A 25,809-nucleotide genomic window follows, 5' to 3' on the forward strand; every position below is an offset into this window, starting at 1 on the left:
AGAGCCCCAGAGACCCACAGAACCCACACTGCTATGGAATGCTCCAAGCCATGGGGCCAGACCAAACCTATCCCAAGTAATTCCTCCCAAAACACAGACTGGACCAGCACTGGGCATTTCACTCCCCAAATCTGTGCATATTGCACCTTCCTAGTGCAGGATGCACCTCTAGGAAGCCTCTCTGCCCCTGCTTGTCTCCCTGCAGGACCTCGTGGTGCTTCCCAGACAGCTAACACAGCCCAATTAGCTAAATCTCCCCCTTCCACTCTGTCCTGGTTTAGCTAAACAAGATTCCCATTAGCAGGAGAGGGAAGGTGCTATGATTGCAGCTCACAGTTTATCCACAGTTGTCAAGAGCAGCTCATCCCTGGAAGTGTTCCAGGCCAGGTTGGAGCAACCTGCTCTAGTGGAAAGTGTCCCTGCCCATAGCAGGGGTTGGGACTGGATGGGCTTTAAGGTCCCTCCAAGCCTCACAGTCAGTGATTCCATGATTATCCTCCTGTCTGTGAGTGAGTGCAGCCTGCAGAGGCCCATGCCATGGGAGCTTGGCTTGGACCATCAAACCCTCAGACTTCTCCAACTCATTGTCAGGCTCTGAATAAAAGAAAATCTAAATAATCTAACGAAAATCTAAATAAAATTCAGGCTCTGAATAAAAGAAAATCCAGAGCTGAGGTTCAGGAAGGGAACTGTGTGTTCTCATGCTGGAGGCCCTGAAGGAAGTAGAGGTAAATTCCCATAAAGAAATTACCAGGATCATTAAGGATTAATAATTATCTTTGCATCTGATAAGCTATTGGAGCTTTAATTTCCTGCAAGGTTTTTGTGAGCTGTTGTGTGTACAACAAATTGTGAGTGAGCTCAGCCTGGCGTTCGCGGGCTCCGATGACAGCCTGGCTGAGATGTGCTCAGCCACCAGTTATTTTCCAATTAATGTGGAGCTGTGGTGTGATGAGTAATCGTGCACAGAGAGGGAATCTTAATTTGCCTGCCCTTAGAACAGGTTACTGGGATGTCTAATGGGTGGCAAACAATTGCAATTCCTAACTAACCAAAATAACAGGGCCCTGGCCGGTGTCAGGTCTAATTTCACTAAATGCCAGGATTGTTACATTCTCCTGTGGTGGTGGATTTTGAACTGGCACCAGGAATGAGTTATTCCCACTCCATGGGGATTTCAGATTTCATCTTTGCTTCTATCTTTGATTTATTTTCTGGGTTGGATGTTAATATTTTTGCCCTTCTGCTAATATAAGGGTTGCAGTTCAGTGTCTCAGTGGTGAAGGAATCAGGAGTGTGGCACCTGGGTGTGCTGGAAGTGTGATTGGGTGCCTTTAGACACTTCCACTGGCTCAGAAACACTGGTGTTCTCCCCCTTTGCAGAAATCTCAGTTCAAAAGCATCACTCTTCTCCCAGAAATGAATTCTGCCTCAGGAGCTGATTTAAATCAGAGACCAAAATAGAGGAAAAACCACTTTCCTGTTATTTTCACTCTTCCCCTGCTCAGAATCTCATGCGACAAATCAGCTGCTACTTACAGAACATCTTCCCAAGACTGAGCTTTTTTCCTGGAGAGGCTGCAAGAGGAGGGCACATCCCTCTGCCACTGGAGCAGCACAGGCAGCACAGCACTCTGGAAGCTGCTCCCCGTTACCTTCTCTCAACCATACTGGGCAAACATTTATGGTGAGAGTGTCTTAAGGAGCCAAAAAATTTCAAAATTGAGGAAAACTTTCTCCATGTCCTGCAGGTGATTTCTCTTCTCTCATTATCCCAGTACAAGCCTCCCCATCTCCACCTAAAAACCCCAGTTTGTACCTCCAGCTCTGCAACTGCCACGGAGCATCTTGGTCCAGTCAGGATCATGTTTTCAGTCTCCCTGCATAATTCAGCAAGATTTTACTGCCAGAAAGTAATTTCTCTGCAAAGAAAGACCAGTAAGTCTTGCCTGATCCCTTTAGCTCTGTGTAACTGCAAATTTAATGACCCTACACGCTGCCATGTCCTGTAAATCTTTAATAAAAATATTAAAGAGCCCCAGCAGAGGATCTGCTGCTCAGCCCCCTCCTCACTGACACTCACCCCGAGCTCTGAGCCTTCTTCCCTTTTTATTTTACCCTTTTCAATAATAGATTATTTTAACCTACATTTAGGGAGTTTGGACCATAATCCATCAGGCAAAATTTTCTTAAAGCCTCATGGACAACCAGATAGATTTATACTATCTAGCCTGATAGTTATTTCATTAGCATAAGTGATCAAATTAGTCTGACATGATTTACCTGCAATATATCCATGCTGACTCACTCCTATTACAGTAAATTTATACATCCTAAAAAAACCCTGAGCTGCAGACTAACTGTAAATGAACATTTTAGAAGGACATTCCTCTGGAACCTCTGCCTCATGTTATTTTTTCTGTTGGGATGGAGCACGGCCATTGTGGGGTTGTTTTGGGAATGGGCTGGACTAAAAGTGAGCCAGAAGGTACAGGAAAAGTGGAGGCATGAAAGAACTATCACTGCAGAGAGGGCAGCCACAGACAGGGATTCTTAACTTTCACAGAGAGACACAGCACGAGGAATCAAGCCTGGCACAAGACACTCAAAGTGGGATTTATCTGATTTTCTGCAGACTCTGATGAAGCACCTTGGGCAAGAGAGAGAGGAGCAGATCCACCTGGGAGCTTCCAACCACAGACCCACCACTGCCTTCTAATAAAACTACCAAAGCCCACCTCCCCAAGAAACAAACCAGCTATTGCATGGCCAAACTATCTGTTTCTTACAGTTCCTTTCCCCTTGTGGTGGGCAATAATGTCCTTTCCTGAAGGGTTTGGGCACAGCTGAATGCAGCTGCCAGGCTCCAGGAGCAGCCCCAGCCTGCAGGGATTGCTGCTGGCACAGCACTCGGGCACTCACTGAGGCCTGGGGTGCAATTCCAGCTCTGCTCCTGTCCTCTTGTGCCACCTTTAGGCACAGCACCTTCCTCCCAGAGCTGGCTTCCCTCCCACCTCGAGCCGGCCTTGGTTAAACCTGAACTCTCCAGAGGACAGAGCAGCTCGGGTATAACCCTGAATCCTCTGGGCAAAAATCTGCTTCCAACTCTTTCAGTCAAAGCAGAGACTTAACTTTCATTTTGCTGCTGGCTGAACATTCAGTTGAGATTCCTCACACAGGATTTAAAGACAGGAGAGGAGGGAGAGAGACTTTTTATACAGGCAGGTAGTGGCAGGGCAAGGGGAGTAGTTTTGAACTGCCAGAGGGCAGGGATGGATGGGGTATGGGGAAGGAATTGTCCCCTGTGAGGGTGGGCAGGCCCTGGCACAGGGTGCCCAGAGCAGCTGTGGCTGCCCCTGCATCCCTGGAAGTGCCCAAGGCCAGGCTGGATGGGTTTGGAGCAGCCTGGGATGGTGGAAGGTGTCCCTGAACATGGCAGGGGTGGGATGGGATGAGCTTTAAGGTCCTTTCCAGTCCAAACCATTCTGGTATTCCATAACGTGGGGCCTTAACCACATAACACTGGTAAATTAAATTTTGTCCAGGGAAGAATTTTGATATCAAAGGATGCTCCCAAAGGCACACTCCACTATTGGCAGCTATTGGGTAACTGTGTTACCACCTGAATCATTAAATTACATTTTAATTTCAACCCTGTTCTCCAAGACAATGAAGCTACATTCAACATTGTGTGAGGGCAAAGTCAGTCAAGTAGTTTTTAAATGGTCACAGTTGAGAGGTAAAACAAAGGTCCAGTCATTAAAGCATTGGAAAATTGGGTCTTTTTCACTACATAATCCTCTGTCAAGCCTCCCCACTCAGTGGTTGGCACAGTAAAATAATATAGCCAGAGATGATATTTTTTTCCTCCTACATAAACGCTCATTTAGTTTCTCGAGGGAAAGAAAAACCTTTTCAAGCTCTTAAGAGTTTAAAGAGAAATAAAGTTAAGTGTGACAGTCACTGAGGCATTTCCAGCCTGCTGTGTTGGATCAAGGGATGAGTTTTGTCCTTGAGGAAGAACAGGCACCAGTGAGGATTCATCTCTGACCAGCCAGCAAAATTCAGTGTAACTCAGACTGGTCCTTAAGCACCGTTGACTTCAAAAGGTTTTAAGCACATATTTAAAATTATGGGAGGCTTTGATAACCTGGGACCTTGCTAAATCCAAGGATCTCTCTAGGAAAGAAGGAGATACTGTCTCCAAGCACAGGACACACATGACACTCCAGGTAACCCCGGAATTAGCACATAATCTGTGCCCTACCAAGAAATCTGAGTCTCTTTTCCATGAGCATCATCAGCATCATGGCAGTGCTGCAGGAACCTTCTCCTTAATTACATGGGATCTCTGGAGCAACCACACACTGTGTAATTAGTCCCAAAATTAAGTATTTCAGTAGCTTTCATTTAGCAAGTAGTACTGCCATCCTGATTGCCAGCCAGTGTTCAGCCACCATGAAAAAATGTTCTTTTTACACAGGAAAACAGATTTTTCCTGCTTCTAAGATGCTGCAGATTGGAGAATTTTTCCAGGCTTTATTAACATCAAGTCCTGTGTCCTTACAGATCTCAGGGTCAGCACTGACAAGGGAGCTTATCAGGCAGAATGATCTCTGGAGCAGGTTCCCAGCTGGATTAAACACTGCTGTGAATGGAGGAAATCAACCCAAAAAAATAACAGGGAAAATGACAGCCTTTCTGCCGTTTGACAGAGATCTTGCTTTTCCCTTTTCTCCCTTGTACACGTTCATAATTTTGTAGACAGGTAATTACATGTCTGATGTAAAGACCACCCCTCCTAGTTCAGGCTTCAAAGCTGGCAGAATTCAGTTGCAATTTCATCGTAGAAATCACAGATCCAGCAGAAATGCAGCTGGGATGGAGGTGGAAGATCTCACTTCCAGTCGAGGTATTCAAGTGGGAGACAGGGAATCAGCCACAGAGCTGCTGCTCTTGCCTTTACCTTCACCCTCCAAGCACAGGGGAGACCTGGAGGAATGCAGAGGTGAGCTCAGCTCTCCCCCAGGACAGGGACCCAGGCCACCCCAGCTCCCAGCTGAGCAGGACTGCACCCAGCCTGCTCTCAGGAAGGAGAAATAAGTGGGGTGAACCAAGCCCACCCTAAACCCGAGCCTGTTTCCTACAGCCAGCTCAGCATCCCAGCCCTGCCATTCCCACCTCTCCCACCCTGGCTGTGGCAGGGGCAGAGCCAGCTCAGTCTGCCCAGCCTCCCTGCCCAGACATGCCCTTCCTTCCCCACGGAGCCCCACAGCCACATTTCCTTGGACTGAAAAGCTTCTGGCAGACCATGGCTGGCAGCCACGTGGGCCAGTGAGCACATGTTATTTGGGGAGGGCAGGAGTGAGGAACACCTCGGAATTTAGGGCATGGTAGCGCAATTCCAGCTTCCTCTGAAGCATGGAGTGGACTCTGCTCAGGAGAGGAGCTGGTGTAGAATTCAAAGTCACAGAACATTGTGAGCTGGAAGGGACCCATGAGGATCATTGAGCCCCTTAATTCAGTCACTCTCAAGTGAATGGTCCATACAGGGGTCAAACCCACAACCCTGGCATTATTAGCACCTGCTCTGACCCAGTGAGCTAACCCCAGTGAAGCACCACAGGGAATTTCCACAAGGACACTGCCCAGAGACTCTGGTCTGTTGTCATGAGCTGGTCTGGGGGAGTCAGAGCGAGAGCTGCACTGCCAAGATCAGGTGTAAATGAACACATCAAACAAGCAGAGAAAAAAGGAGTGCAGTGAACAAACATTTGCTTTAACAGCAGCTTCCACTCACCTGGATCTTGTCACAACACCTTTATCTCATAACCAGCACTGCTCAGCATCAGCACTGTGCCATCCTAGCAGGGCAAACAAACCTTCCCACAAGATGTGGAGATAAAGGGGAAGAATAAAAACAGCTTCACTGGTTTGCTAGTGACAGGATGGCCGGTGGAGAAAACTGATATTCCCTGAACAAAACCAAACACTGGATAGGAAATGAGCCCTGAAATTGCCATCAGACATTTCCGTGTCTAACAGACGCTTGTTCTGGAGGTCTTCAGTCATTATTATTTCAGAGTTGTGCCTGGCATCAATTCTTTCTGACACATACACGTAGAATAAGCCAGAAATGTATCCCAACTGCTCCTAAGAAGCTCCAGCCCTGGGGACTGTCCCTCTCCAGCCCAGGAGATCTGCTCACACTGTTACTATTCTTACCACCTTCCCAGCACCTACATTGAATATCCCTTGTTGTTGAGGCCATTCTTGCCCTCCCAGCACAGCCATCCCTCCCTCTGTGCCAGAGCATCATCACCAGGTGCTCTCTTGCCCAAACACGCCCAGTTCCCTCTGTCTGCTCCCCGAGCAAATGTTCCCTGGAACTCTGATTGCTCCAACCTGCTGCTCATCTCTGTTGGTGTCTGCACCTCCTGTCCCCCCACTGAGGCAGGGACTGGTTTACAGATCTTTCAGGTGCAATTTTTATTTTATGAATAAAAGAAAAGATCTGGTCAATCAAAGACATGGGAAAAAAGACACAGGAGCCCTGTCTCTGCTCAAACACACCCGAAGAGCAAAAGCCTAAAACACACTGCAGATGAGCAGATAAAATCGGGAGCATCACAGCTGAATTGGGATGTCTGGTCACTTCAGCTCTGTCACAACTGTACCCTGCTGGTGCTATTGAAGCCTCTCAGCTGCCCTTTAGCAGCACGTCCCTTTCTGAAGCTGCCAGGCCTTTGTTCCTCCCCAGAATAGTGTCCTGCTCGTGCACACAGGGGCAGGGCAAGGTTGGACACTGTGCACTGCATTGTACTGTCAGCCTAAATAGAAGCTGATGGGATAATAATTAATTGCAGTCTCCCTGTAATAAAAGACAAGACAAAGCCAGAGATATAAATAAAATCATCAAAGGGACTCACAGAATAGGAGCTGTGTCTGCATTTTGTGGGCAATTTACAAGCCAAAGGAAGGTTGGGAACCCAAGGACTGAAAAGCAATAAAAATCTATGGAGCCCTCAGAAAACCGTGACAGCGTCTCGCTGATCTGCCTTGTTACCAGGCAGAGGTATAAATTCCCTCAACACCTCTGTTGTTTAAGGAGCTGGAAAGGGAAGGGGAAGGCAGGGCTTGAGGCGGGAGTGACCCCAGCTCGCTCAGCGGGGAGGTGCCCTGGGAAGAATAGAGCAGACAGAAGGCACCCAGCGCTGCTGCGGGGCAGCCGGCTGCCAGCAAAGCGCCAGCCTGGAAACGGAGCTGCGAGCTGGGCAGCCCCGGGGCTTTCACCGAGACGTTTTTAACTCTCTTTGTGCCACGAGGGCTCCGTTCCTTATGGCCTGCACAAAAGCAAACCCTCCCTGACCCGCAGCTTGGCGGGGCCAGCTGCCTGTCCCTGCTCCCCGGCTGTCACCGCGGTGCAGCCCAGGGCGAGTGCGGGGACGAGGCACGGCCGGGGCTCAAAGGGCCCCGGCCTCGAGCAGCTGCAGCGGGAAACACGGGAGGGAGGAGAGGGGAATCCTCCCCTGCTCCTCCCCATGAGGCCGTGACAGAGGGAAATGGAGAAAAACGAGGGTGGGGATGAAGGGAGGGGAGGGCAAGCTGCTCTGTCCCGTTTAATGCCCCATTCTCACTAAAGTCGGACAAACAGGTACCTAAACACCCTCAAAGCTGCTGGCATGCCGCATCCCTCTGCTCAGAGCCTGCCCTGATGCCCAGATATTTCCAACCAGCCTCAAAGACAGAAGGACTGAAGGAAGATGACCAGGTGCTCTCACGAAAGGGGAGGTACAGCCCTCCCAGACATCTGGGCCAAACGGCTGCTGTCCAGCCCCTTCTCCTGGGAAACAGGCTATTGTACATCCAGCTCATCTCCATATGGCCCTGAATCCCAGCACAGAGACACCCAGGCTTCCCTCCTTCACCCCTGAAGTGGATGGAGAGGCCAGGAAGAGTGGGAGAGCAAGGAGGCACACCCTCAGCCTCTGTGGTGAAAGCTTTTCTTGCTTAAGTGTGTGCGTAGCAGGGACGAGCTGAAAGCACAGATCCCAAATCCCAGCCCCACATCTGAGCTTTGTTTTGTGTTCCTGTTTCCTCTCCTTGGCTTTTTTTTTTTTTTTAAATTCTCCTTTCAGAATCTTCTTCTCTGGCTAAACCAAGCCAAGGTAAAGAAACAACAACTAATTAAAAGGAACTGAAATTGCACAATGTCCCCCCGAAGGCAAACACGATCTTCTTCCCAAAGAACAAATAAGTCCTCAACTAAACAATGGCTTCCTTAATGGAGTCGGCAAAGTCTTTCTTCCACCGATCCCTAAACAACAAACAAAGCAACCAGAGAGGAAAGTCACCTCCCTTTCCCTGCTCCTGCCCTGCCAGGGCTTTTCATCCCCGCAGCCATTGGGAAGGGGCTCTGCAGAGAGGGATCATCACAGACAGCCCTGCCCTGTCCCCTGCAGCCCAGGCTTGCCAGGAAGGAGAGGGGACAGAGCCCAGCCAGCCCCGGGGGCAGCACAGCTCTGGCCAGCCCAGGAGCTCAGGATACAGCTTTTTGCCTTTGCTTCCAAGCAAGGCACAGAACCAAAGCTGGGTTGGTTGGATTTAGGAACCAAGTGTTGGATCTAAAAGCCTGTCTGAGCTGAGGGTCGGCCACACCTTACCAGTCTAAACAGCTCTCCCTTATGAGCCCTTCTCTATGCTCAGAAGTTGGATTGATTATTTTAAAGCTCTTTTTCAACCTGGATGATTTTATGATTGTGTGACACTATCCAAGGACCTGGAGGGGCCCAGAGCAAGCTCAGCAGTGCAGCATCCCCAGCTTGGCTCCAGGGAACCCAGAATGGATGAATCAGAAGTCTCCTGTCACCTGGCAGGTATCCTGCTAAAGCCCATGCCTGTCTGGGTGCAGAGCTGGAGCTGAAGGTGGTGTGGGGGAGAGAAAGGCAAACTGAGAGTTAATCTGTGTCCTTGACTCCAAGCAAGTTGAGACCTGCTAGAGAGAGTGGGAGAGATCTGGAAAGCACCCAAACGTTTGTGGGGCCTGCCACCAGATTCTTCCTCTAGCTTGCAAGCAATGCTCTGGGGAGGGAGAAGGGAAGGAGGCTCCAAGTTCTGCCAAGGGAAGAGCACACTGTGGGTACACGAGCAGCAAAATCAGAGCTCAGCTGCAGTTGTGCCAGCTTTGTCACTGCCCACTCCCGAGGACCACGCTTGTGCCATCTGCCAGCCAGGGTGGCCTCTCACTGCTCCCTAATCCGCTCAGCCAACATGAGCTGTCTTTTTCCATACCCTACACGTGCATGAGCACTTTCCTTCTGCCTCCCTGTCCCTCTGTGGGAGGGGTGGATGGGTGGGGAATGCACGTGAGGAATTATCAGCATACTGCTGGTGTCCCACATTTCCTGAGGTTTTAAAAGACCACAGCCCAGCTTGCTCCTCAGGAGCCCTCCCAACCCACACCCACGTCACACATCCCTCAGCCAAGGCCATTCTAGAGGGATTCACTTTGTGCTCTTCAGGGCAGTCTTGTATTGCTAGATGCCACAATGGAGCCACAGAACACAGGGATTCTGGACCCAAAAAGTCTCCAGAGACTGCAGCTTGATAAGGAAGACAGTGGCAATCCCTATTCCCTCAGCCAAAGAGCTCTGAAGGCTGAATTCAGTCACCATGAAGCTGGCCAAGGTCTTTGGTGGGTGAGAGCCATCAAAATGTGTGCAGCCTGCCCTCTGTGCAGGAGGACACAGGCCTGGTGAGATGAGCCCCACAGCTCCAACACCAAACATTTCTTCAAGCACTCAGCCAGGATGACCCTCCTCGCCCAGCTGGTCCAGAAGCTTCTTCTGCCAAGGGCTCAGTCCTGGTTGTGTTGATCTGAGAATCAACATTGCTGCTGAACTTCAAATCCAAGGCTCACCCCAAACTCCCCAACTGCATCCTTTCCTGCAGCTCCAGAGGGCTGGATGGCCACAAGTGCCTGCTGGGAGGAGTGTCCCAGGGCTGCTGGGGTGAGCCAGGGCGGGCACTGCAGTGCCAGCCCCTGCCAGGGGTCAGAGCCCGACAAGAGCAGCGTTGTCAGCAGGGCCCTCACCCAGCCCTGTGGGACTCTGCCCTGCCCACAGCAGACACACGAACACAGCCACTTCCCCGAGCTGCAGGAGCAGCCCTGCCAGCAGAGGGGCCGTAACCTTTTGCTGAAATACACGAACTTCAAACAGTCACGTTCTGGGGACGGAACAGACGCTCATCTATCACACCTTCAGCTGTCAGATATCCCCTTCCTAGCAGCAGGCTTTTTTTTAACCTGCAGCCAGGCAACGGGAGCTATGCTCGCTGATGGACACTTTGCACAGCCAGCCCGAGGTAATTCCTGCTCACGGGCAGGGGAGGGAGAGCTTGGGAATGGCTCTGCTCAGTGGTCCAGAAGGTGATTAAACACTGTGCTGCTCAGAACCACACTGGCAGCCGGCAGGAGCAGGTCAGAGGTGAGGAGGGAGGATCTCACCATGTGAGCATGGAGTATAAAGAGAAGCACCTCCCTCTGATTCCGTTTCCAGCCTCTTGTGCAGTGTGAGCAGGAGAACAGGTTGGAGGAGAGGCTGCCTGTGCTGTGCGGTCACAGCAGCACCCAGAGAGGAAAGAGGGGGCTTGGACTCAAGCTTAGAAACTGCTCCAGCCTGTGCATGGAAGGGGAAGGGTGCAGGCCCCTCCTCTGCCCACCCTCAGCATGGATCTGGGATTGCTGCTCCTTCAGCCTCAGCAGGCTGATCAGGCAGGAGCTGGGGCCTCCTGCCTTCCCTGCTCCTGAGCCATCCTGCCTGCTGTGCCATCTAGGAAGTGTGGCACAGATTGTGCAGGGTGTGAGCACACTCACACGCCGAACCAAACGCAGTTCAAGTTTTTTATCAGGAAGTGATAACATCTGGACTTTAGGTATATATTCAGACTAGTTTAGTGATTAGTAGTAAATATTCTTGGTGATAGCATGTGTGAAATGCAAGCAAGAGCTCTTTTGATCTTCTGTCCTCGTGCTCCTGGATCCTGGACTCCATGGCACAAGGAACCACATGACTACAGCCATGGGAGGTGGGTGCTGGTGTCTCACAAAGAACGTTGCTGTGTCCTCTCCTGCTCTGCACTCCAAGATCCTGCTGTCACAGCCTGCTGGGATTGTTGGAAGGAGGCAGCTGAGGAGAAATCATGGATTAAAAAAAAACAACAGAGGAGCCCTGATGGATATGGCATAAGAACACGTGCGCTCAGCTTTCCCCAGGGGTTGGACAGGTTCTTGAGTCTTGTGAGAAGTCAAAGATGGTGATGATACCAGATGCTCATGATGCTCCAAGGCACTGTTCCCTGCTCCTCAGAAGCTCCCCAGGTGTCCTGCAGACCCATCAGAGGAAGGCAGAGCAAGAGCAGAGCACACAGGATGGCCAGGACCATGTACTCATGTGCTGCTAATGCCATGAGGAAAGAAACACCACACCTTGCAGGTTTTTTATTATTCTGTGTGCCCCAGGAGCAAAACCAGACACCAGCAGCTCTGCCTGCTGTAGGATTCTTGGAAGAGAGCACTCCATCCAGCTGAGCTCCCACAGACAAGTGAGGGCTGATCTGTGACAAGCAGGTGTGACAGGCAGATGTGTTAAAACTCTCCCTGTAACAGAATTTTTACAGCCCCTGAGGTGCTGCAGCCTTACATTAATCTGCACTTGACTTTGCAGGCTCTGTCCCTCACTCGCAGCCTCCTGATGCTGAGGTGAATCCTACAGAGCATTTTCCTGAGCTCACCCTTCCAGGCACATCAGATCCACCTGCCACAGCCTTGAAGCAGCTCAGAGGCAGCAGCAGCATCCTGAGGGGCTGTTGGGGGCAGGAGGGCAGAGCTGCCAAGTCCTGAGGAGATCTGTCAGCTTAAACTTTATCTGCTGGAGACCTGCAGGCCCTGAGCTCACACTTGTGGAGCATTGTGCTCACAGAAGAGCCCTGCAGTGCTACAGCAGCTCCTCTGTTCTTTACAAGAGTTTTCTTCCTCCATAAAGGTGTTGTTTCAAAGGCATTTCCTTCTCATGTGTCCCCCACAGTGTGTCTGGGTGGTGCAGAGCTGCTGGGGGCACATGAGTGACTTCCTGACCAGAGTCCTGGGAACTGGGCAAGGAGAACAGGCAGGCCCTGAACCCAAGGAACCTCCCACCCTGGGCTTACCATTCCAAGGCCTGGTTGCTCCATAAACCTGGTACATGGTGGTGTGACCATGGAGCCACGAGGATCACAGCTGTGTGGATTGCACTGGACTGCCATGGAGGGCTGTGGGAGCAGAGCTTTGAGTCCTCAGTGAAGACTTCAGCCACACTGACTGTAGTGTTCTCCATGGTTTAGGACAGAGCCCTTCTCAGGAGTGACAGCCAGGGCTGGCTGCTGGCAGAGCACAAGGCACAGCTCCAGCTCAGCAGGGCCGTTTGTTCTTTGACTTCATCTTCATCCCTGGGCTGCTCTGAAGGGAAGTTTGTGTGAGACAAACATACATGGCACACAATGCCAGCTTCAGAGCAAGCTGTGAGGAAGCAGATTGAGCTCTCTGTGCAAACCAACACCAAAACCATTCCTTGGTGGCTTCTCTTGTGGGACACTTCAAAGGCACCACGCAGCCACAGTGCTGCTGCTGCCCTGGGGAAGGACTCTCTGAATACCCTCTGTGAATGAGAAGTAAAAATTAAGCACTTCTATTTGGCACGTGCAGCCCAGTAAAGATCCCTGAATGCTCAGCTTCTCATTGAACCTACAGCTGTTAATTCGTTATTCACTTCCCAGCCTGGAAGGAAAAGCATGTTATACCCGAGGGCCAGAACTGATGAACAGAGCCATAAATCAAGCAGTTTACAAGACCAGCAATTAGGAAACAAGCCGACAGAAGGGAGAACTCTGTCAGTAATAAAGCAGACACACCACAGGATCTGCTGAGTGCTCAAAGCAACAGGGGATACACAGTCCTTTCCACACTCCATCTCTACATCTTCCAGTCATTTGCTGCTTTTTCCCTCTCTCTTCTACTTCCTTTTATTTCCTCCTGCTCTCCCTCCAGTTTTTCCTCTGTTCTCTCCCTCCTCTCTTCCAAAAAGCCTGTTCTCCCAGTGAATGCAGGAACACACCTGCTGAGCAGATGGGTTTGGCAGCTGCTGCCCAGGAGCAGAGGCATGTGCTGGGCACAGGATGATGGACACGGGCAGTCCACAGGTGCAGGAGCCCCTGGGCAGGGGACAGGTCCTGGGATGGTGGTGCTGGGGGACAGAGTGGCAGTGGCACAGCTGCTCAGATAAGGAAGGGTGGGGTGACTCTAAACCACCTCACTTGCTTCTGCCCTACTCATATCCTGGATCCAGCACCAGTCAGATCCAACTCCCTTGACTTTGACAGCAGCTTCCAAAACCTTCCCAGTATCTCCTGCTCTCTTCCTACCTCCCTGTCCTTTGACATTACTCCAAATGATCTCCTGGAGTGGAGCCCACTGGATGGCCAAGGGGCTTCAGTGGCTTTAGACCCACTGCTGGTCCTGATCCCATGGGCAGCACTGCACCATGCAGCCCCCACAGAACCCCCCAGAGAAGGGAGGCAGAGCTGGGGGCTGGCTGGACACTCCTTCCCAGATGCTGCATTCCTGTGGAGCAGCACTCTGGGCAGAGGCAGCCCTGAGCAGCTGTTCCTGCACATAGCACAGGCACCCACACGTGAAATCCCAGCACAGGACAGGGGCTTGAACCACCTCTCACATCCCTGCTCCATGCACTGCCACAGCTCCTGAACAGCACAGATTTGGGAAGCCACAGCCAGAGGTGAGAGATTTTTAGCACCAGTCTCCCTAAAAAAAGGAATGTGGCTAATTATGAACCTCCTTTTATCGAGGAAGGAGGGAGACCAGACACTCCTCCAGTCACCCCAAGACCAAACAGATCAAGTTATGCCAAGAATTAAGTGTGTGACATTCCAGTGCAGCCTGCAGGAACCTTATGTTAACAATGAGCATCACTCCAACACCCTCCCAGCTGCCTGCACATGGAAAGGCCAAAGATTTGTCTGGAAGAGTTGTCCATGAGAGGAGGAAACATCTCCTCTAACCTTGAGCAGAGAGAGATTAATAATCCAGCTCCCCCAGCGCTGGGGATGGGAGGCTTTGATGAGCTCTTTGGCAAGTGCTGTAGGAAGAGGCTGCAATGCAAAGTTAAATAATTAGGTCACTGCAGAGCACGAGGAAAGAAAATAGAAATATTCCCTGATTCCAGAGAAGGAGCAAACAGCTGCATTTCTGGAGACAGGCTGCATCAAGCTCCTCGAGGAGTTGGGAGGGGAATGGGTTTCAGGGTCTTGGGGAAAGCAAATCCCCGACATGAGGCCATGACAACAAAGCACACTCAGCAGCTGGGACTCCTTGGGACAGGAGAGCCTCTTCCAAGGAAGGTTTTTCCCACTCAGATCTTGGCAAGGCACTGTGAGCATTTACATTTCACTTATCCAAGGTCTCTCTCAGGCCAGCCAGCCATGGATTCCACTTCCAGAACAGCCAGACAGTTTCTGAACTACCATGACTCACCCTAGATGTGTCTGAGGACAGGGGAGATCCCAACAGAGCCGTGTGGGGCTTGCCTCAGGTATCCCAATGCAGGGAATAATGTGCTCTGATCCATGATTCAGAAGGCTGAACGATTGGTTTATTAAGCTATACTATATTACACTAATACTATACTAAATAACATACTAAAGAGATACTATACTAAAGAATACTACACTAGAGAGATACTAAAGAAAAACCCATGACTGTCTGAGACAGCCAGGACACAGTTTTGACCCAACTGGCCAAAGAATCAAAACAACCTTCACTGGTGTCCAATTAACAAATCACTTTGGGTAGACAATCTCCATAACACATTCCACATGTGCAAAACAGGAGCCGTGAATAGAGATAAGAATTGTTTTCTCTTCTTCTCTGAGCTTCTCACTGCCTTCCCCAGGAAAAATCCTGGGAGAGAGTTGTGCCTGCTGCTCTCTGTGAAGAGAGCTGCAGCCACATCCCAACCCATGGCCTTGCCCTGGGACTCCCAGAGCCATGCAGGGAGCCCCTGTGGAGCTGTTTGTCACCTCTGAGCACAGAGCCCACACGCAGTCCCAGGTGCTCTCCTGCTGCACCATCCCAAGTCTCTCAGCTGCCCGTGGTGCACAGGAAGGAAGAATTGGAGGGAACAACAACTGCTGGCACTTGGGAACACGTTTCTGTTTTCCCAGAAGTGCCACAGAGGGTTCCCACAGCATCAGGTAGGTTTTGAGTGGCACTTGCAGGGAATTCCAGCCGCTGGGCTCTGCCCCGCTCCGGGAAGGGCAGAGCTCCACAGAGAGCCATATGTTCAGCCTTGGCTTCCCCTCCCAGTGCCAGGACATGTCTGTGAGGAAGGAAGGAAGCCAGAGGGAATGTGGATCACCAGCAGACAGAGCCTCTCCTTGGCTCCCACCCTAATTAACCATGGGAAGGGCCCTGCCTTGCCAATAGTGTGGGGTAGGTAATTAATTAGTGGCCTGTTGGGATCCAGGCACCTCTCGCCCAAGCCCAGCTCCATGCATTGATACAAAGTGGATTTTATGGAAACACAGGGGTTTTCCTATTGTGGCTTTGAGCTAAGTGGACTGGTTTTGGAAGGAACCTCATTTACAGTCCTGTCCTGAGGCTGATGCTTGGCTCCTCACCCTGCATGTACAGGAGGAGACTGGAAAGGAACCTGTGGAATGCAGGAATGACACAGACAGAGCCCCTGAGCTGGTTTGGAGGCTATTTTTTGTTCTACATCCTCCCTGCATAAGAAACCAGCAACAGCAGGACACCACAATCCCTTCCCACAGCAGGAAGCTGGAGGTGAAAAGTGTTCAGGAGCTGGAACAGAGACCAAGCAACTTTGGCCTGGTCCAAACCAAGGCTCAGGTGGTTCTTTTCCTCTCCCATGACCATGGGTGACATTGAAGCGCCAAGGTGCCAGGCCCAGGGGAAAGAGCAAGAGCAGGAAGAGCATCAGGAAATCACATCAGGGCTGCCCAAAATATTTTTAAGAGCTGCTCAGAAGACAAGATGAGGAGCAGCTGCCAGAGGTCAGGAGATGATCTCTCTGGCCTGGGATGGAATAGCACTTTTCTAAGGGTACTGAGGGTCTGGCACCATGGATGACACCCACTCTGCCACATCCCACCCAGAGACCCAAACCAGAGCCAGCTGCAGCTTCCTGCAGATGCACAGAACGTGCACAGCAGTGAGACAAAGCCACACTGCTGGGTGTCAGGGCTGGTTTGTGGGCCTAACCAGTGACAGAGCTCTAGAGGGCAAAGAGCACAGAAAGAAAGGTCACCCTGTTTAGAACAAGGTGCTCAGAGCCAGACAGCACAGCATCAGCAGTGGGACAGGCCAGAACAGCCCTGCACACCAGGACACCAGGAGCAAGGAGCCATCCTCTGCCCAAACTTGCAGTTGTCCTCCCTTCCTAACAAGCTCTCTGGCTCATTAACCTTGTTTTGCTTCTCTTCATCTCCTTTACTACAGCTGGAGCCTTTCCAGCTCCCTCTCCTGGCTTGATGTCCCTGTCCCTTTCAGCCCTGCTTTAGGGGATGTGTGCCATGCTGCTCTTATCCATCTATTCCCAGGTCACAGCATTGTCCCAACACCAGCAACTTCACACTGGCCTCTCCCAGGTGACATCCACACTGGGAGCTGTTGTAACCTCTCCTTTCAGAGTCCTCTGATAGCCCTTGTCCAAATAAACTCATCTTGAAAAGATCAGGATTTTTCGTTCCAACAGATACCTTTTTCACTCCTCTCAGTCAGCCCTCATTTTTCCACATAAAGCTGTCAGTTCCATGAAAATGTCAGCTCAAGGCTCGGCAACCATCGAGAAACAGATCAAGTGGAATGAATCATTTGGAAAGCGAAGAACAGAACAGAAAAATCTATGATTCATCCACACCTTGGGTACTGCGGGCACTCGTGGTCCCTTCATCTCAAAAGGGGATATCAGAACTGAAACAGATTCTGAAAAGAGCACAACAGATGGTGGCAGACACACAGCATAATTAAAAGCACAATTACCGAGGCACAATGAAGTAGGCTCAGACTCGTTAGTGTGCAAGAGAAAAGGCTCGTGGGGAAGAAGTCAGGGTGTGAAGTCATTATTGCTGTGAAGGGGGCTTGGCTCCTCACCTCCTCCTCCAAGCCAAGGGCTCAGGGCTGTGGATTAAGCTTGGAGAGGCACCCCAGGAGGTGCAGCCCACCCCCCCTAGCCCAGACCAGGGAATCCATCCTCGACATCTGCTCCTGAAGCTGGCACAGAGGCTTTGCTCCAAGTGTCTCAGGAACAGAGGGACAACCACGTTCACCTCTACAATTCCCATTATCTCCTTACTCTGAGTCAAACATCCTCTTTTCTCTATCATATTAGGAGGAAAGCTCATCCCAGTGTTCTCAGGAGTAAGTTAATTATACCAGTGCTGAAGGCCTTTCCTTGCCTCTCCCCATCTGTCATCTTTCATTCATTATGAAGGAATGAGCCCCCACCTTCTATCAGCTCATAGCACCAGGCCACCCACCAGATTTCCAATGAAGCACTGTCGTGCTTTTCTTTATTCATGCTTCTAGCAGGGAAAAACACCCAGAAAGCTCCTCACTTGTCTTCAAAACCTCCTTTTGCTGTGACTCTGCAGCAAGTTTGCCAGCACAGCACCAGGATCACAGTCAGAATCCCTTCCCTGCTCCTCTGCTCACCCCCACCAGTCTCACACTTTGGCAGGAGCTCTCCAGGACAAGCCTCCTCCTTTTCCCTGGTGCAATTCCACACCACAGAGTTTGGTTTTGCATCTCTCGTGCTGAGGATCTGCCACAGGAGCTTCCCCAGCTGCATCCATCACTGGTTCAGTATCTTCCTCTTCTGATCCATTCCTTCCCAAAGGACCATGGCAGGGACATCCAGACCCCTCACTGTACTGGTCCCACTCTCTTCTTAGACTGGTTGAGCTGGGCCAGGGCATGCAATGGTCTGGGCTGGCCCCAAATCCTCTGTGGTCTGCAGGGAAGGAAAGGTCTTGGAGCCAGATTTGTGTGTGGAATTAACTGGAATCCCTTCAAAAGCCTGTGACACTTCATCTCCTCAGCAAAACATCTGAGATGCTGCACATTTATTTACTGTGATGTTCCAAGTTGTAAAGTGCCTTTTTAAACCACCCTGGATGGGAGCTGGCATTGTCCCTTCTGCACTTGGAAAAGCCCACAAAGAGGCTGGAGGAGCTCTAGGAGCACAGGGGAAGCCTGGTGGGTGTTGAGTCAGTGATAAACCTGCTTTGAAAGCAGAACCTCTGCTAGCACAGAAAAGGGCCAAGATTTTGGAAAAGATTTCACACTCAGTACTGAGCACTGTGCTCAGGAAAACCCAATTATCCAGGACAGCAGCCCAGAGAGGCAGAACAATCCCTGTGCTTGAAGACATACAAAGCTCACTGGATGATGGCCAGACCAACTGGACTTCACTGGCTCCAGCTGCCTCTGGAGACTCCCTGAGTGTCCTTTCACCCCATTATCCCCTGCCTGTGGAACTCCACATCCCTGACACCACAGGCAAGTCTCAGCTGCACAGGGAACAGCAAGGCTCTTCCAGTCAGCCCCAGAGCACTCCCTGGAGCTCAGCTCTCCTTGGCTCCCTGGCATGAGACACCCACAGCAGAGGACCAGTGCTGAGCTGGGTGCCTTTTACACACAGGAAAATGGCTCCTGTCTTGACAGCATTCCCTCAGTCTTGTGGGTAAGCCAGAGGGTGCCCCTGGAAAAACAATCTGCAGGAAAGCTGAAAAGTTGGAGTGAAAGTCTGGCTGGATTGCATTTGAATTTCAGTAAAAAGGCACTTAGACCAATGTTTGGCTCCAAAAACCCTTCCAGGTTTGAAAGCAGCTCCCAAGAGCCTTGCTAAAGCAGTTTTTGGCAGTGGGGTGGTGTCTGCAGAAGAAACACCAGCTCCCACTGACAGACACAGGATGGGAACAGCCCCTCCCTCACACCCAGACACACCTCGGGAGGGGCATCCTGAAAGGCTGGATTTTACACCTTCACCTGGGGATCATCATGGAACACAAGGGGTTCTAAAGCCACTTTATAACCTGGAACATCACAGCAAATAAATGCGCAGCATCTCAGATGTTCTGCTGAAGAGATGAGGCGTTGTGGGCTTTTGATAAAATTCCAGCTAATTCCACATACAAATCTGGCTCCAAGGCCTTTCCTTCCAAGCAGACTGTTACTAAGCCCTTCCATCAAAAGGCTGAATGCTTTACTGACTGCATTCCTCCTGACCAGGACTTTCTCTGGCCTCTTCTCCCTTGCTGCAAAGCTTGGCCCTCCCTCACAGTGCAGCACACGGAGAGAGAGGACCATGCTGCAGGACCTGGGTTGAAGGATGATGGGTTTTGCTGCTTGCAGGTGTTTTCAGGGACCTGTTTGGAACTGAGATCACTCGGATTTGCCTGGACATTTGTAGCCCCAGGCCCCCAAGACTGTGCAGTAGCAGAGGGGAGGGCAGTTCTCCACCAGGGAGCTCAGCCCTGCAGTCTGTGTGTATTCCAGGACTGGCAGGAAAACAGGGAGGAGCAGAGGCAGCATCACAAGGGGAAACATGAGAGACTTCCCTTGGAATAATCCCTTCCATGGAGAGGGGTTCAAGCAGCTGTAGGCTCTTCCAAATTACACCTTCCAAATCCCTGGGATCAGGCAGAAAGAGGCAGAGTTGTTGTTTCCACAGCCTGACTCTGGAAACTACACCCAGTAACACTTTACAGAGATGGTTCAGCACTGGCCCTGCTCCTGTTCCCCACACATGCAATAAAAGAGTGTGCTGGCAGCTCAGAGAATTCCCCACGGCATGTTCAGATGTGGCTGATGTCCTTTAAAATAATCAGTGCATCCTCCAAAACACTGCCTGCATTCCCTGCTCCTGAAAACTGCCTGCTGGAAGTGCTAATGTGCTGTTAGACTCTGTGTGATGATTATAGATGATAAACATAATTATTTTGGGTCCTGATTGCCTCTGCTGTCTCCATTCTGTTGCTGATGTGTAAAGCAATCTCAGTGTTATCAGTTTTATGGGCAGAGTGTGGAGGTACAGATTTATTCCTGAAGCCAAACCCTCAGGGAACAATCTCCCCCTCCCCTCCGAGGCACTGAGCTGTGCTGTGACAGATTCCTGCCTCTTGGAACGTGGAGTCTTTGAGATGCACCTGAACACTGCCCAGCCCAGCTCAGAGAGTGATGGAGGTGGGTTTCCTCATCCAACTGGAAATCCCAGGGGGATTTCCCACTGGTGGTGGAGGTGTGGGAGTAATTTGACTGACCTCTGCCCAAAGCAGTGCTGCCAGGCAGGTACCACACAACCCAGGATTTCATGGTGATGAAGAAAATCAAGTCTGCTAAAGCAGCACAGTGGCCCATTGGACCTGGGGGTACCGTGAGTGAAGCTGGAGGTGCCCTTCAGATTAGGACCAGCAGATGCCCCAGGTTGGGATCCAGAGCACAAATCTCTGACTTTTGCTTTAAACCCCTGACTAATCCATCCTCCAAAAGAGTGCAGCTGCTTCCCAGCCATAAGAATAAAGACAGCCCTGCTAAGCCCTATGGGGAGGATGTCATTGTCCCATATAGAAGAGGGTGGGAGACAGGAGACACATGCTGTGACAACTGTAGGGATCTGCACAGGAGAAATAACCAAAGGAAGGCCCACTCTTTGTGTTCCATCATCTTCTCCTTACTGTCATATTGTCCTGTTTGTAGCCTTGGGCTGTGAAGTCCCTCTTGTACTACCCCTGCCACATCCTGAGAGAGACGGAAGTGGCATGGTCTGCACAGCACCATAAACTGTCCTGCCAGTGCAGGAGGAAAGGGTTGCTGGAGAAGGCTGAGGAGCAGAGGGAATAGTGGGATTGGCAGATTTTAAGCTCCCCAAGCAGCCCTGCTTCCCTCCACACTAACCCCATCATGACCTGGCTCCACAGAGACAGCCACTGCCTGGAAAACAACCCGCTCTTTAAGTTTTATTATTAAATAAATAAATCCAGCTATCACAAGGCCCTGCAGCCAGAGCAGCCAAGGAAAGGATTGGAGAAGCCAGAAAAGCTCCAGTGAGAGCAGGTAACCAGAGACATGTTTAGCACAGAGCACAGACAAGGCTCCTCACATGAGCAGGCTGCAGCCCCACAAACATCCCCCCTGGCCTGGCCTGGCTGTGCAGGGAATTTACACGTACAGGCAGGGCGACGCCGAGCCCTGGCTGCTCAACAATCAACTTTTATTCTCTGCAGACCAGCAAAGCCAAGATTTCAGCAAACACACAACCCCAAAAAATGTGCCTGTGGATTGGGCAGAGCAGAGCCCGTGCTCTGCCTGCCAAACTACAAAGCCCTGCTCTGCTGGGTGGTTTCACCGTGAGGTTTCTGTGGGGAGGAAGTGTTTCCAGTGGTCAGGGCAGGGAGCAGGGCTCCAGGAGACCTGGATGCCATCCCTGGCTCTAGGCATCTGGAAAGCTGTGATTGCAGGAAATCTCACACGCACACACTGAGGAGCTGCTCTCCCTCTGCCCATCCCTCCTTGCTGAGGCACAAAGCGCTGCTCCGAGGGGAGCTGATAACACTGCCTGACCTTGCAGGGGTGTTGTGGTGCTGGGTGATTGATGCCTGAAAGGCTGTCAGAGCTCTCTGGATTAAAATCTCTCTGGAAGGCACTGGGAGACTGCACAGACGGGTGCAGACACTGAGACATGCAGCTCACACACTCTTCTCCCCTCCCTGCCTGCAAATCCCCACACGGACTTGCTACTCCTGCATTTAAATATTTACAAGATGGGTCTGCAGAAAACCTGGGGTTTAGAGCAGAGCACTCAACACTTAGCTCAAAGCTGCCCTGACAAACCCAGCCTGCTGCTTGGGCTGCCCAGCTCAGCCCCAGCTCTCCTGAGCCCACAGCAGACACAGTTTGCCCAGTTTGGCCAGGCTGGAACCTGGGACCTCTTCTGGCCCTTGGCATGGCTTTCTCTTCCTTTCACCTTCCATGTCATTCACATGCTGCTTACTCCATCTTTTACCTCATCCATGAAGACAATAAAAAGGCTGGAAGCCCGGATCCTTGTGGCATGCCTTTGGAAAAGAACCTCCCTGACCAGCTCCCATCACCTCCTCCATGGGAAGGACCTTGCCTGGAGGTGTGCAGAGCTCCTAGAGCAGCTCCTTTGCCCCTGGGGAGAACCCACCAACTGCACCAACAGTTTCCACAACAAATTAAAAAGGAAACAGGAAGGAATATCACTGTCACAGGCTCTGTGTTGAGCAGCTGTGCTGGGATTGGCTCTTTACAGTATTTTATTGAACTTTTGGCCTCCCTTCCTGTCCTAAGCAGATCTGGACACTGTTAACTTTTCTAAATCTTCTCTTACCTTCTTGGCTGTGTTTCAGAAATAGGTGGCATGAGTCAATCACACAGGACCAGTTTATAACATTGTAAACTACTTCCCTCAAGTGGAGGGAATAAAAATCACTCAGCTGTGTGTCACAGGCTCTGTGTGTACCTCAGGTAGGGAGAAGATAATGGGAGATGGACACCTGCACGAGGTGGAACCTACCAACCTGTCTGAAAGGTGTTAGGAGAATAGGAACATGGCCAGTGACAGTGCAGAATAAACCTTCCCACTGCACAGACCTCAGGGCACATGGGGGGTACCCTTTGTGTCAGATCCCAAAGGGGTAGGTGCTCTGAGAGCCCAGCAAGCTCCCACATGGACAGCTCCTCTGCATCCATGCCCAGGCTCTGGGAACATGCTGAATGCAAGCTGAGATAGTGACAAGTGCTCCCACACAGCATTTCAGCACAAATGGAAGAGACTGCTTAGAAGCAGCTTGAGGGGTGAAAGACCTGAGGAACAAAGCTTTCCTGCCTCCCAGAGCTGGGCTGCCAGGCAGGATGGGATGGAGGAGCTGGCAGAACTGGGGGTGGGACCTGCACTCACCCCGAGGCTCTGTCTCATCTCGTGGTTGCTGTTTTCCTCAGAGAAGCCAATGAAACACAAAGAATCCCCATTTCACCACAGTTCTACAGGTGTGGAGAAAGCAGCCCAGCTCCAGCCTCTTCCCAGTGCTGCGAGCAGGAGGATGTTTCATCTCCTGCAAATGCCAAGAGATAAGAGGGGTTTAGCACGAGGGAGGATTTGTTTCTGATCAGACCAACAAAGGGACACACAACCCGTTTATCACTGGAAATTAATTGTGCCATCATTGCAGATGCCTGCAATTACTTCTGTTAAATATTATCTTTAATTAACTGTAAAATATATAATTAATAAACTTGCCCCCTCATTTTTGTTAAGTTTCACTGCTAAGACCTTATTACTGAAATAAATCTTCCTAGCAACACACGTTGACAGAACAGAGGAAGGTGCACGCCTCTAGCACAGGATAATTTCCGTATGGGAAGTGGAATTAGGAGGGAGGAATAATCACCTCTCTTCGTGGCTAGGACTGTAGAGACACCCCACTCTGCCACCAGTTGTTTCAGCTCGTGCTGCTTGGAAGCAGGCACAGAGAATCTGCTTTGGCTGGCAGGGATGGCTTGCTCTCAAAGCTGTCAGGCAGATGCATGCTCGTCTTTCAAGCCTGGAGAAACAAAAAATAAATTTCCTTTTCTGATTTACAGTCCATTAAAGAAGTTTTCTGACTGTAAAGCTGCACAGAAAGACCTTGGTGGTTAGGCTGGTACTTTTAGAAGCCCTGTGTTGCTCCAGCTCTCAGTGCTGCATGACTGATTGGTTTCCCACTTACATCAGAACTGTTTGGATTCAGGGAGGTTTGGGGATGGCTCTTAAACCATCCCAATTAGAAACGCTTCAAAAACATTGCTGAAATTTGACTCCAAGCATAAAATTCCCCTTCGACTTTGTCTCCACTTGTGATCTTTACCTCAAGTTTGTTGATTGCCAGATTAACCAGAGGTAATTAAAATATTTCCAAAGGCTGTTCTGGGCAACACTTTTTGCCTTGCTGCAGGTGACAAATGTTTGTGGTTTGCCTGAGGCTGGTGTTCCCTCCTGCCTGAGCTGAGCATGCCAAACCCAGAGGAATGCCTGCTCCATCACCATCCTCCCTGCCTGGGGAAGGTGGCACAGGGACCCAGGGACTGCTGGCACGAGGGGAGTGTACAAGCACAGAGATCCAGCCCCTGGCCATGGAGAGACATAAAGAGGCACACAGGAGGAGAAGGGCTGGATGGCTTTGGAGGAAACCCTGTGATTTCCCTGCTTTTGGAGGAGTCTGGATGGCCCCAGCAGAGCCCAAGCCTGGCAGTGTCAGTGCAGGTGAACTTCAGAAACAGAAGCACAGAACCACTGAGGCTGAGAAAGACCTCTGTGATCACCAGGTCCAACCTTCCACCCACAGCACCACTACTGCCACTGAACCATGTCCTCAGGTGCCACATGCACATCTTTTTGGGACACTTCCAGGGATGGTGGCTCCACCACTTTCCTTTTCCAATGCCTGATCACCCTTTCTGTGGAGAAATCTTTCCTAATACGTGGTATAAACCTCCCCTGGCACAGTTTTCCCTTCAAGGTTCTGGTTTGGTGCCATTTGGAGCTATTTCATAAATTCACTGAGGTTGGAAAAGCCCTCCAAGACAATCAAGTCCCACCTATGACCGATCTCCACCTTGTCACCAGCCCAGAGCAATGAGTGCCACATCCAGGCATTCCTTGGACACCTCCAGGGATGGGGACTCCAGATGTCCCTGGGCAGCCCATTCCAATGTCTGAGCAACTTTTCCATGAAGAAATTCCTTCTGATGTCCAACCTGAAGCTCCCCTGGCACAGCCTGAGGCCTTTTCCTCTTGTCCTCGGCAGAAGAGGAGAAGGATTCTCACCTTAACCACTGTACTGAGGTTTTGGCAATGAGATGAACTTGAGGAGACTGAGGCTGTGAGTTCCTGGCTGTCCACTACCACTTTGTCACCCCATTTTGCAGCTGTGGGCAGATTAAAAAGGGCTCTGTGGGTTATGAGTGCTGGAAATGCCCAACCCCTGACACAGGGCAGGTCTTGTATCAAAAAATCATACTGGAGACCCTCACCCTGCTACAGCCTGAGTCTAAAGAAAGGGCTCCATTCTCCACTTCATTTAACTACTACTTAAAAATGGTGTCAGACAAATGTTAAAACAGCCAGCCAATTTGATTACACAAAAATTTTAGAGTCAGCAAATTATCTAGTGAAATGATGCATACAGAAATGTTAATTCAACAGCAACCAAAGCCTTCCACATCCCTTAACATCTAAAGATGATAATTCTACACAAAGAAAGAAGAGGCCTGAGCATACTGTCCTTGTTGGAGAAATTACAGGAATATTCTAGCTCCCACCTACACTGTACCCTACATGCAGTGATATGAATAGCAGGGGCTGAGGGAGAGTTTAGAAGTGGGTTTGGGCTGGAAGCTCTGAAATCACATTATTTGCCCTGGGTTTGCTGGGAGAGAGGCTCCTGTATCAGCCCATTCCCACCATGTGCCTCTCTGCAGAATCCTTCTGTATAAAAGTCTAATTTTCCTGTTCTATACAAAGCACAAAGGTACTTTATTTTGACACACATACACCTCCCACCCTCTGGAGTGAGGACCCTTTGTGCCCACTCCCAGGCATTTTGTTCCTCAGATCCCTGCTGGATCAGACCAGGAGCACTGGAGAGGGAGAATGGAAGAGTTAAGCAACTTAA

At 50.7% G+C, this 25,809-nt stretch overlaps 1 long non-coding RNA gene across 5 annotated transcripts in view; it reads right to left on the minus strand.

Moving 5' to 3' along the window:
- Positions 1-25,809, minus strand: part of LOC135280984 (uncharacterized) — a 103,472-nt gene that overhangs the window by 34,559 nt on the left and 43,104 nt on the right. For 4 of the 5 annotated variants that reach the window (XR_010347779.1, XR_010347778.1, XR_010347780.1 and 1 more), the window contains exons 4-5: positions 23,548-23,700; positions 23,058-23,211 (exon numbers count right to left, since the gene is read on the minus strand). This is a non-coding gene — a long non-coding RNA (uncharacterized LOC135280984). Of the gene's footprint in view, positions 1-14,587; positions 15,485-23,057; positions 23,212-23,547; positions 23,701-25,809 lie in introns of those variants that run through there. The other variant, XR_010347784.1, reaches the window with a different exon arrangement.

Source organism: Passer domesticus, chromosome 14 (assembly GCF_036417665.1).
Source record: "Passer domesticus isolate bPasDom1 chromosome 14, bPasDom1.hap1, whole genome shotgun sequence".
NCBI classification, from domain to species: domain Eukaryota; kingdom Metazoa; phylum Chordata; class Aves; order Passeriformes; family Passeridae; genus Passer; species Passer domesticus.